This window comes from Dasypus novemcinctus, chromosome 2 (genome assembly GCF_030445035.2).
Source record: "Dasypus novemcinctus isolate mDasNov1 chromosome 2, mDasNov1.1.hap2, whole genome shotgun sequence".
Lineage (NCBI taxonomy): Eukaryota > Metazoa > Chordata > Mammalia > Cingulata > Dasypodidae > Dasypus > Dasypus novemcinctus.
Window position 1 is genome coordinate 167,098,931 of NC_080674.1, and position 11,642 is coordinate 167,110,572.

Genomic DNA, 11,642 nt, shown 5'->3' on the forward strand with positions numbered 1-11,642 from the left:
GATTGTCAAGTCATGTGGCAATTCTATATAAAGCTTTCTGAGGAAGGACCAACTGTTCTCCACAGCAGCTGCACCACTTTACCTTACCATCAACAATGAATGAGCATTCCTATTTCTCCACATCCTCTCCAACACTTAATTTTTCTTTTTTGAATAGTAGCCATCCTAGCAGGTGTGAAATTGTACTTCATTTTGGTTTTGATTTCTATTTCCCTAATAGCTAAAGATGTTGAGCATTTTTTCATGTGCTTTTTGGCCATTTGTGTATCTTACTTGGAGTAATATCTATTGCCTATTTTTTAAATTGAGTTCTTTGTCTTTTTGTTGTTGACTCTTTTGCATATGAATATACAGTTTTCCCAGAACCATCTGTTGAAGAGTCTATTATTTCCCCATTGTGTAGACTTGTTACCTTTGTCAAAAATCAAACTGCCCATAGAGGTGAGGGTTTATTTCTGAAATCTCAATTCAATTCCATTTGTCTATATGTCAGTCCTTCTGCCAATATCAGGCTGTTTTGATTATGTTGGTTTTGTAATAAGTTTTAAAATAATGACGTGTGAATCCAACTTCATTCCTCTTTTTCCAGCTGATTTTGGCTATTCAGGGCTCCACAGCCTTCTATATAATTTTGAGGATTGGAATTTCCTTTTCTGGAAATAAGGTTGTTGGAATTTTGATAGGGATTGTATTGAATGTGTAGATCACTTTGGGTAGAATTGACATCTTAATATATTTAGCCTTTGAATGTATGAACATAGAATGCCTTTCTATTTATTTAGATCTTCTTTGATTTCTTTCAGCAGTGTTTTGTAGTTTTCTGTGTACAAGTCCTTTACATCTTCGGTTAGATTTATTCCTAGATATTTGATTCTTTTTTTTTAAGATTTATTTTATTTGTTTCTCTCCCCTTCCCCTGCCCCCCAGTTCCCCCTGCCTCCTCACCCCCATTGTCTTCTCTCTGTGTGTCAGAACACACACTCTCTGTGTGTTCTTCTATGTCTACTTGCACCCTAGGTGGCACCAGGAAACTGCATCTCTTTTTTGTTGCATCATCTTGCTGTGTCAGCTCTCCATGCATGTGGCCACACTCCTGGGCAGGCTGCGCATTTTTCATGCAGGTCGGCTCTCCTTGCAGGGTGCACTCCTTGCTCATGGGGCACCACCACGAGGGGGTTCCCCTGCGTGGCACAGCACTCCTTGCACACAGCAGCACTGCGCGTGGGCCAGCTCACCACACAGGTCAGGAGGCCCTGGGTATCAAACCTGGACCCTCCCATATGGTAGGTGGATGCTCTATCAGTTGAGCCATGTCCGCTTCCCCTAGATATTAATTCTTTAAGTCCTATTGTAAATGGAATTTTTTCTTGATTTCCTCTTCCAATTGTTTGTTACTACAGTATAGAAACACTATTGATTTTTGCATGCTAATCTTGTACACCATATCTTACTTCATTTGTTCATGAGCTCTAGTAGCTTTGTTGTGAGAGCATTTTTTTTTTTTTTATAACATAGGAAGTATTTCAGGCCAGCAAGTACTTATTTTTGGAACTGCTGTCAGAATCTTTGTCACCTGGGTCACTTCATGCATTCATCTAATTAATATTTACTGAATGTCTACTGTGGGCCAGGCTATCCTCACTTACCCTATAAGAGTTACTTGGAATTTTATAAAGATTTAAGGAAGAAAAGCTAGTGATTAGGATTTCCAAGAAAAAGAAAGACAGCATCAAAATATCATTTTCTTTACCATTCAGAATCTAGTATTCAGGTCTAATAGAATGCTTCTCACAGTTTATAGTCTTCATTTGCTTGGACATCAATCTTCCTGCTGGACTCTGACCTCCTTGTAGGAAAAACATGAATCTTTGTATCTGTGGTTCTGTAGCCCAGTCTGAGTTTGCAATATAGCATTCAGTCAGTCACTCCATCTACAAATACTTTAGTACCCACTACAAGTAAATCATTTTACTAGGTGGACTACACCATGAATTAGAGAATTTACTTTCAATCTGAGGACCAGGGGAGAAAGATCACAAAATTGTAAACAAATAAGAGAACAGAATTTTAGATTGGAATTAACTTAAAGAAGGAAATAAAATGGATCACTAAAAACAGGAGGCTACTTTACATACGATGGTCAAGAAAAGCTCTGAGATTACTGTTGGAGAAAATATGGCACTTACTTGGACACAGACAAAGATTTATTGAGAAGCTCTCCCAATGGAAGGGGTCTGAAGAACAGACTTCAGCCCCCTCCTGGAAGGGGGGGGGGCCTTGAATTTATACAGAACTTTCTTAGGTGGGGGAATGACTGTTGGTGGGAAGGGGTTGAGGGTCTGAAGGAAGTGCAGGGGCCAATGGGAAGTCCTTAGGGGTGGAACTTTTCCTGATAGTGGCTAGAAGATAGTGGGTTAGAGAGTTATGGTTTCTTGGAAGGCTGCAGGAGCAGATGTTTCATTGTTTTGTAGGAATTTTATCTCCCTCTGATATGTAGGTAGAGAAGGTTTCCATTTCCCTTTACTTCCGTCTCCATGTGGTTTCTTTATTTAACCTGTGGCGAAGCGCCATGCCCTTGGACATGTAGGCTTATGGGGGATGGGGTTAGCCTTTCCCCAGTGCATATCAGGGGAAACTGAGCTACGGCTTAATTATTGCAAACCTCTAACAATTACCTTTAAGCTAGGAACCAAAAAATGAAATGGAGGCAGATCTAAAAACAGGACACAACCATTCCAGGGTCCACAGGATGGAAGAATAGAATATGGATTAGAGTGGACTTACTGATATTCTATTCATGAACTATTGTGATTAGTAATCAAAGAACTGGAGAAAGTAGCCATGGTAGCTGCTGAGGGTAGGGAATGGGAAGAAGAGATGTGATGTGGGGGCATTTTCAGGACTTGGAGTTGTCCTGGGTGGTACTGCAGGGACAGTTACTGGACATTGTATGTCCTCCCATGGCCCACTGGGTGGAGTGGGGGAGAGTGTAAACTATAATGTGGACCAATGACCATGTGATGCAGCAGTGCTCAGAGATGTATTCACCAAGTGCAATGAATGTCCCATGATGATGGAGGAGGTTGTTTTTATGGGAGGAGTGGGGTGAGGGGGGTATATGGGGACCTCATATTTTTTTAATGTAACATTAAAAATATAAACAAAGACAAAAAAAAAAGAATACACAGCGAATGGACACAGAGAACAGACAACTGGGGGGTGGGAGGGGAGAGAAATAAATAAATAAACAAAGTCTGACTAAAGTCTAAAAAAATAAATAAAAATAAAAACAGTCCAAAAGAAGTATTCCAAACAGAGAGAGCAGCCATTGAAAAAGTGCTGAAACAAGAAAGAACTTGGTCTGTTCTAGAGGTAGAAAGGAGATAATGAGCCTGAAAAAGAGAACAAGGAGAGGTTTGTGAGGTAAGCAGAAATCCAGTTCCATGGGAAGCTGTTGAAAGGTTTTAAATAATATAGTAATCTGTTCTGATTGATAATTAAACAAAACACTTAGGCTGCTATGAGAAGAATGGATTATTAGGAGAGGATAGGTGGAATAGATGGATATCAGTTAGGGAGCTATTTCTGGGATGGAGGGAGGGATGGATGGGAGGGATGGACAGGAGAATGGGAGAAAATGAATGAGGGAATGTCAGTGTGACTGCAAAAAATAAGGCCTATGAAGGTCACTTGGCCTAGAATTTTAGCTTAAATTAGTTCTTATGTCAAATTACAAAAAAAAAAAAAATTATTGTGAGTGAAAGGAATATTACTGGGATAAGAATTTTGTCATTAAAATGGCTGCCTTGAAAAATACTGTATACATTTAGCTATATACTTAACTGGCATATTTGTTTAAAAATGCATGTTGTTTTATAGTCATATTATTTCAAACAGGATCAAACCCCTTGACACGGCAATTTCATAACAAGAACTCTACACCTTGGAAGTAGACAAATGCTCATAGATTTTTGTATAAAGAAGGTTCCTTGCAGATACATTTAGAAAGGGTAGAAGAAAAGCCAAAAACCTAAATATCTATCTATAGTGAAATGGTTCAATAACTTACACACATTTGTTTTATTTAATACTATACAGCTATTTAAATATTAATAAATAGCATTATTTCATTTATTCTGGACCAATGGCCTTCTATAAATAGTGCTAAGAAATAAGTTACAGATTTAGGTGGGAACATGACAGATGGTTAGGCAGATAAGGCTCAGCTCTCACTAAAACAATAGAGAAAGAGCTAAAGGCTGCTTTGATGACCTGTTTTGGGGCACAGCAGACCAGGGCACTGCTTCACAACTCCCAGGAGAGTGAGGGACAAAGAGATGAAGAAGCCAAAACAACAAGATGTGCGTTATTAAACCTCCCTGCCGTGAGGAAGGGCTCCCCTTCACACCCCCGAGATATTAAGTGAGGTAAACCTCCTGGCCAATTGTATCTGAGAGGACAGCAGACTTCTTACTCCTTGCCAGCTGCTTTGGATATATAGAGAACAGGAAGATGCTCTGAGTCATCTAGGAGGGTACTGGAAAGAGAAAGAAGCCCAAGGAAAATTGGGAGTTTCTCACCCCTGTAACTGGAAGCGGCACATATACCCCCAGGACAAAGGTCCTAGGTGGAATCGCTGGCTCTCTACTCCGGAGGGAGTGTGATGGTAGATCCCCTGGGAGGAGGAGGGGTCTCGGAGGTTGGAGGGTGGTTTCTTTGAGGTGTTTAACCAGCCCAGTTCCATTTGAATATCGGAAGGGATGCCTACTCAACAGCAATAGGGGAGGGGGATCTCTTCAGATAGCCTGTCATACCCAGCCACCTAGGTAAAGAGAGGAATTACATCAGAGAGGAGGCAGGTACAGGTGACTGATCAGCAGGACTCCAGTGGACTGCAGGGAATCTAACCTGGTCAAGGGAAAAGGGACCGAGAGCCTTCTGAAAGGCTAATTAACCTAAGGAGACAGGTTAGCTCAGTGGAAGAATTCCTGCCTAGCATATACAAGGTCCCTGATTCAATTTCCAGCTCTTCTTTGAGAAATGACCCACCAGATTATCAGGCATTCAGCTGACACTTTATGGCAGGGAACATATAGACATTCTCTTTGTATTAGCTTTTCTTGGATCTCTTATTTTTAAAAAACGTTTCCTTTTTTTATTTTCCTTATTTTACTCACTAAAACCCAGTTCAGGGTGGTGGGGAGTATATGGGGACCTCATATTAAAAAAATAAAGACCAAAAATAAAAAATAAAGACCAAAAAAATAAAAAATAAAAATAAAACCCAGTTCAAAACCTATGGAGGGCAGGCTGCAGGGTGACTGATTGATGATAACAGTAGTCTGAGAAGATACTTAGGGGGCTAAAGAGAGAAGGCTGTTTTTCTGTTTATTTCTGTTTTTTTACCTTATTTTTTTTTCGCTTATTTAAATGAGTTGCTGCTGTCATATTGCTTGATTGTTGTTTCCCCTTCCTTTGTTTCTCTGTTTGTTTGCTTTTCTTTTTTCCTTCTTTTACTGATTTTCTCTACTTATGCTATTTCTTTTCTCTCTTTCATCTACATATCTTCTGTTTTCTGTTGTTATTCTTTCATTCTATCTCATTATATTTGGTCTTCAATTTTTCTTGCCTTTAGTTCTCTTTCCATTTTTCTCTGTTTTCTATTTTTATTACTCTTTTCTTTCTCTCTTCTTTCTTTTCCCTTCTCAGCATTCTGCCGTTTAATTCAGTCTATATAATTTTCTCTATTCTGTTTCTTGTTTCATTGTTTATATTCCACTTTTCTAATATATTTCTATGTACTTCTTATTCATGTTATTATTCAATTTCCTAGAGCTTGTACATATCCTCTCCTACCTTTTACTAATATTATTACTGTTATTCTTTTTCTATTCCTATCTTTTTCTAAACCTCCTAATTTTCTAATTTTTTTTCCAAGAGAACATTCTCTGGCGCTAATTTTTTTTTCAAGGGAGGATAGACAACAGCAAGGAAATAGAATAAGTGGAATGAAGTGCCAAAGTGAAACTTTACCATACTCAAAAATAAATAAATAAATAAAACCATAAAGAAGAGAGAGAAGCTAATCAAACCAACAACCCCATCAAGATAAACAGATGCCTAGACACCAGCAAAAAATTATAACTATACTAAGAAACAGGAAGACATGGCCCAGTCCGATGAACAAACTAAAGAAACAGGAGGAGATGCAGAACATGGAACAAATAATCAGAGGTGTCCAAACGAATATCATGAATCAACTTAATGAAGTGAAGGAAGAGATAAAGCATATTAAGAAGACACTGGAGAACATACTGAAGAAATTGTAAAAATACATAAAAAGATAACATATATGATGGTGATTAACAGCACAATCCAAGAAATCAAAAATGTACTGAAAGCACATAACAGCAGATATGATCAGGCAGAGGAAAGAATCAGCAATGTGGAAGATATTACCTCTGAAATCCAACAGATAGTAGAACAGATAGGTTAAAAAGATAGAAGAAATCCAGCAGGGGCTTACGGATTTGAATGACAACATGAAACACACAAACATATGCATTATAGGTGTCCCAGAAGGAGAAGAGAAAGGAAAGGGGACAGAAGATGTCTTGGAGTAAATAATGGCAGAAAACTTCTCAACAGTATTGAGGTAGTTGGATGTACATAACCAAGAAGCACAGCACACCCCAAAGAGTATAAATCTTAACAAGCCTACTTCAAGACATATACTTGTCAAATTGTCCAAGGCTCAAGAAAAAGATAAAAACTGAAAGCAGCAAGAAAAAAAGAGAACAATCACAAAAAAAGGGACGCTTAATAAGATTAAATGCTGATTTCTCATATGCAAGTATGGAGGCAATAAGGCAGTGGTATGACATAGTTAAGGTGCTAAAAGAAAAAGAATTCCAGCCAAGAATTCTCTATCCAGCAAAGCTGGTATTCAAAAATGTTGAAGAGTGTAAAATATTAACAAATAAACAGAAATTAAGAGAGTATATCAATAAGAAATACTAAAGGGAGTTCTGCAGATCAAAAGGGGAAAACAGGAGGGAGTTAGAGGAGAGAGTAAGAACAACTAAAAAGATAAGAAGAAAAATAAAAACAACATATGGCATACATAAACCCAAAGAAAATATGGCTGAGGTAAGTAATTCCTTGAAAGTAATAATATTGAATGTTAATGGATTAAACTCACTAGTAAAGAGACACAGATTGGAAGAATGTATAAGGAAATATGACCTACCCATGTGCTGTCTACAAGAAGCCCACCTTGGATGCAGGGATGCAAGCAGGCTGAAAGTGAATGATTGGAAAATAATCTTACATGCAAACAATAACCAAAAAAAGGGCAGGAGTATAATAGCTATACTAATATCGGACAAAATAAACTTTAAATGCAAAACCATTGTAAGAGACAAAGATGGACACTATATATTAATAAAAGGTGTAATATATCAAGAAGAAAAAATAATCATAAACATTTATGCACCTAGCCAGGACACCTCAAAATACATGAGGCAAACACTAGAAAAACTAAGTGGAGAAATAGATGCCTCTACAATTATAGTGGGAGACTTTAATACACTATTATCACTGTCAGAACATCTTGACAGAGCATCAACAAAGAAACAAAGACTTTGAATAATACATTAGAGGATCTGGACCTGATACATATATTCAGAACACTACACCAAAATATAGTGGGATATACATTCTTCTCAAGTGCACTTGGATCTTCTCCAGGATAGACCACATGCTAGGCCGCAGAACAATTCTCAATGAATTCAGAAACATTGAAATTAAACAAAGTAATTTCTCTGACCACAATGGAATGAAGCTGGAAATCAGTAAGGGAAAAAGAACCAGATTAGGCACAAAGTTATGGAAGCTAAACAACACACTCATAGAAAAACAGTGGGTCAAGGAGGAAAGCTCAAAAGAAACAAGTAACTACCAAGGAACAAATGAAAATGACAAAACAAAAACCTATGGGATACAGCAAAAGCTGTACTGAGAGGGAAATTCATAGCCATAAATGCCTATATTAAAAAAGAAAAAGAAGTAAAATTGAAGACCTAACTGCACACCTGGAGGAATTAGAAAAAGAACAACAAACTAACCTCAAAGGAATTAGAAAGAAGGAAATAACACAGATTAGAGCAGAATTAAATGAAATTGAAAATAAGAAAGCAATAGAAAATATAAACAAAGCCAAATGCTGGTTTCTTTGAGAAGATCAATAAAATTGACAAACTCTTAGCTAGACTAACAAAGAAAAAAAAGAGAATTTGCAAAAACATAAAATAAGAAACAAGGAAAAGGATATCACCACTGATCCCACAGAAATAAAGAGTACCATAAGAGGATACTGTTGTGGGCGATTAAGGCAGCATGCATAGAATCTACCTTTCAGCAATGCCGGTAACATGGCCACCTGGGCTGATACAACAATAGCTTAGGTCACCCTCTCCCTTCTTTACAGAACCAGTTAGCGCCAAAAGTTCTTACCTCAAATCTGCCTTCCGCCCTAGCAACAGCAGCTGCCAATCCCAGACTGCAACCTATCCTTACCCGCCACCCCCCTCCTCCCTAGAGTATATATGCTCAGTCCCCTCAATAAAATTTTGCAGCTTGATCAGAATACTGTCTTGCTGTCTTTCTTTGTGTCTCTTGTCCCATACCATTCTTCCCTCATAGGATCTAGAGCTCCCGTTGATCGTCCCACTGGCCGGGACACACTGGTGCCCAGCGTGGGGCTTGAGACCTCTGAGGGATAGAACGCCGCACTAAAGAAGAGCGCGCTCTCACCCACTGCACCCGGGATCGCCACGAGGGAACTCACTCATGAGACAGGTCCGCTGAGCAATCACCCAGTGTCAGCGAAAAGAAGAAAGAAAGAGAAAAGAAAAGCAAAAAGGTAGGCTCCCCCCTTCCCCACCATCGGACAAGGAACTTCCCAACATAGTTTATATATGAAACAATTGAAAGAGGCACTCAAGGCCCAAGGAAATAGAGTTAAAAAAAAGGATCTCACACGCTTTTTTGAATTTTTGTTAAAAACTTGCCCTTGGTTCCCTCGAGAAGGTACCATAGATCATAAGTGTTGGATAAGAGTCGGAGACTGTCTACAAGACTACTACAAAACTTTTGGACCAGAAAAGGTCCCAGTTACTGCCTTTTCTTATTGGAATCTCATTTCTGAAACCCTAAAAGTCCATTCTTCCGCTCCAGACATTCAAGAACTTTGCAAAAAGGGAGAGGAAGCTTTAAATGAGCACTCTTGCCCTGCCACCATGGCTTCTTAGTCGCAGGGCATCCAGCAGCTCCTGCAGGCAGAGAAGCGCGCTGCCAAGAAGGTGTCCGAGGCTCGCAAGCGAAAGAACCGGAAGCTGAAGCAGGCCAAAGAAGAAGCTCAGGCTGAAATTGAACAGTACCACCTGCAGAGGGAGAAGGAGTTCAAGGCCAAGGAAGCTGTGGCTCTGGGATCCCACGGCAGCTGTAGCACTGAAGTGGAGAAGGAGACCCAGGAGAAGATGACCATCCTCCAGAACTACTTCCAGCAGAACAGGGATGAAGTTCTGGATAACCTCTTGGCCTTTGTCTGTGACATCCGACCAGAAATCCATGAAAACTACCACATAAATGGATAGGGGAGAAGGAGTGCCTGTTCCATGGGTGGGCATTTTAGATGCCTTCACATGGAATGTGAAGCTTTAGCAAAGCTAGAGTTACATTCTTGGGGAAAGGCATTAACTTATTTCTGTATATTATGTAGTAGGTCCTTTCACTTTTTAGAGTAGCAAACCTAGGTTCTTTGTATAGACTTAGAGCTTATCCAAAGAATTTCATCTTTTTACTTCCTGTTTCTTATAAATTTAATGGGTATATGTTGTCTGATTTCCTTTGCCATTTAGCTCAAGCTACATATGTGGCAATACTGACTTTTTCTTTCTTAGATCTAGTACCAAAAATGACATTCAAAGAAAGAAAGGGGTTAAATGTTTTATTTCCCTAAGGCTTTCTTAAAGGTCAGGGGCTTTGTCTATGAAAAAGTAGTAAATAGTCATTTGTAACGTGTGTGAAGCAACAGCCAACCTTAAAGTAGTCCTTTCTGGCTAAGTTTGAACAATGAATACTAGAATAACTGAGCTGCTTTTAGTTCCTTTTAATAAAAATTACTAGATAGAATTCAAGACTTATTATATGTTATTGCTTAATGTACTGTTAATCATTTGAAAGTAAAGATTCTGTCATGCAAAAAAAAAAAAAAAAGAGCACTCTTGCCCCGCTTCAGCATGCAGCTCAGTAATAATTAATATGCCTGAAAGCCCCCCTAACAAAAACCCCAACGAAAGTAGGCCAAATACCCCAACGAGTCAAGCTAGTATATCGCCCGATCAAACGAAATCGAACCAAAGGCTAAAATCTTTCCCCCTTTTGAAAATCCAGAAACTAAACCAAAGGCTAAAATCCCTTCCATGTTCAAAACCAATTCCCTTCCCCCATTTCGGCCACCCCCTTATAACCCTGAATTCCCCGATCCATATTCTCATTTTCATCCAGCCACATCTCTGCCTCAATTCCATGCTTTAGAAAAGATGACAAAAAATCTCCGGCTACACGCCGATAATTTTAAAGAAACCTTTAATCAAGAGCGGCAGCTGGCCGCCGATTTACTCGCCCAACTCCAGTCAGCAACTCAGACCATTACTGCCCTAGCACTCCCGGAAAATGTCCACTTACCCTGTCCCCATTGTACTCACCATACTATGCCTTCCCAGTCACGCGTAGTCAGAGCAAAGACCTTGCCGCCAGCTCCCAAGATGGCGCTTCGAGTAGTGAAAGTGAGGAAGACCCCCCCCCAGCTCTGACGAGGGAGAACAAGAGGAAGTTAGTACTACACAGAGAGAGCAAGAGGAAGTTAGTACTACAACAGCTAAATATAAGAAACTTAGTTTAAAATATTTAGAAAAATTTAAAAAGGCAGTGAATGATTATGGCGCCACTGCCCCCTTCACGCTCGCCTTATTAGAAAGTCTCAGTGAGAAGGAACTCACTCCCAACGATTGGTCTCAATTAGCCAGGGCTGCCTTGTCTGGCGGTGATTTCCTGTTGTGGAAATCCAATTATGAAGAACACTGCAAAAAGTATGCCACCCTTAATGCCCGTAAAGCTGCCTCTAAAAAATGGACATTAAACAAATTTTTAGGTCAAAGCCCCTACCATCAAAATGACAAACAAACTCAATTTCCCCCCAGCCTTATAGCACAAATACAAACAGCCGCGCTTAGAGCATGGAAAAAACTTCCACAAAAGGGTGCTGCCACTGCCTCTCTCGCTAAATTAAGGCAAGGACCCGATGAACCATATACCGATTTCCTCAGCCACCTACAAAATATGGCTGAGCGTTTATTTGGGGCCAGCAAGAGTGATAGTGATTTCATTAAACATCTGGCTTTTGAAAATGCCAACGCTGCCTGCCAAGCCGCAATCTGCCCTTTTCGCAATACCGATCTTAATAACTACATAAAACTTTGTTCTGGCATCGGGCCCACTCAAACTCTGGGAATAGCCATTGGCGCCGCCCTCCAAAATTTTGCAGCACAAACTAAGCCTCCAACATGCTATAACTGTAA

General features: G+C 39.6%; 1 pseudogene; it reads left to right on the top strand.

Moving 5' to 3' along the window:
* Positions 1-9,299: 9,299 nt before the first annotated feature.
* On the top strand, positions 9,300-9,893 carry LOC101422469 (V-type proton ATPase subunit G 1 pseudogene; annotated as a pseudogene).
* Positions 9,894-11,642: the final 1,749 nt, after the last annotated feature.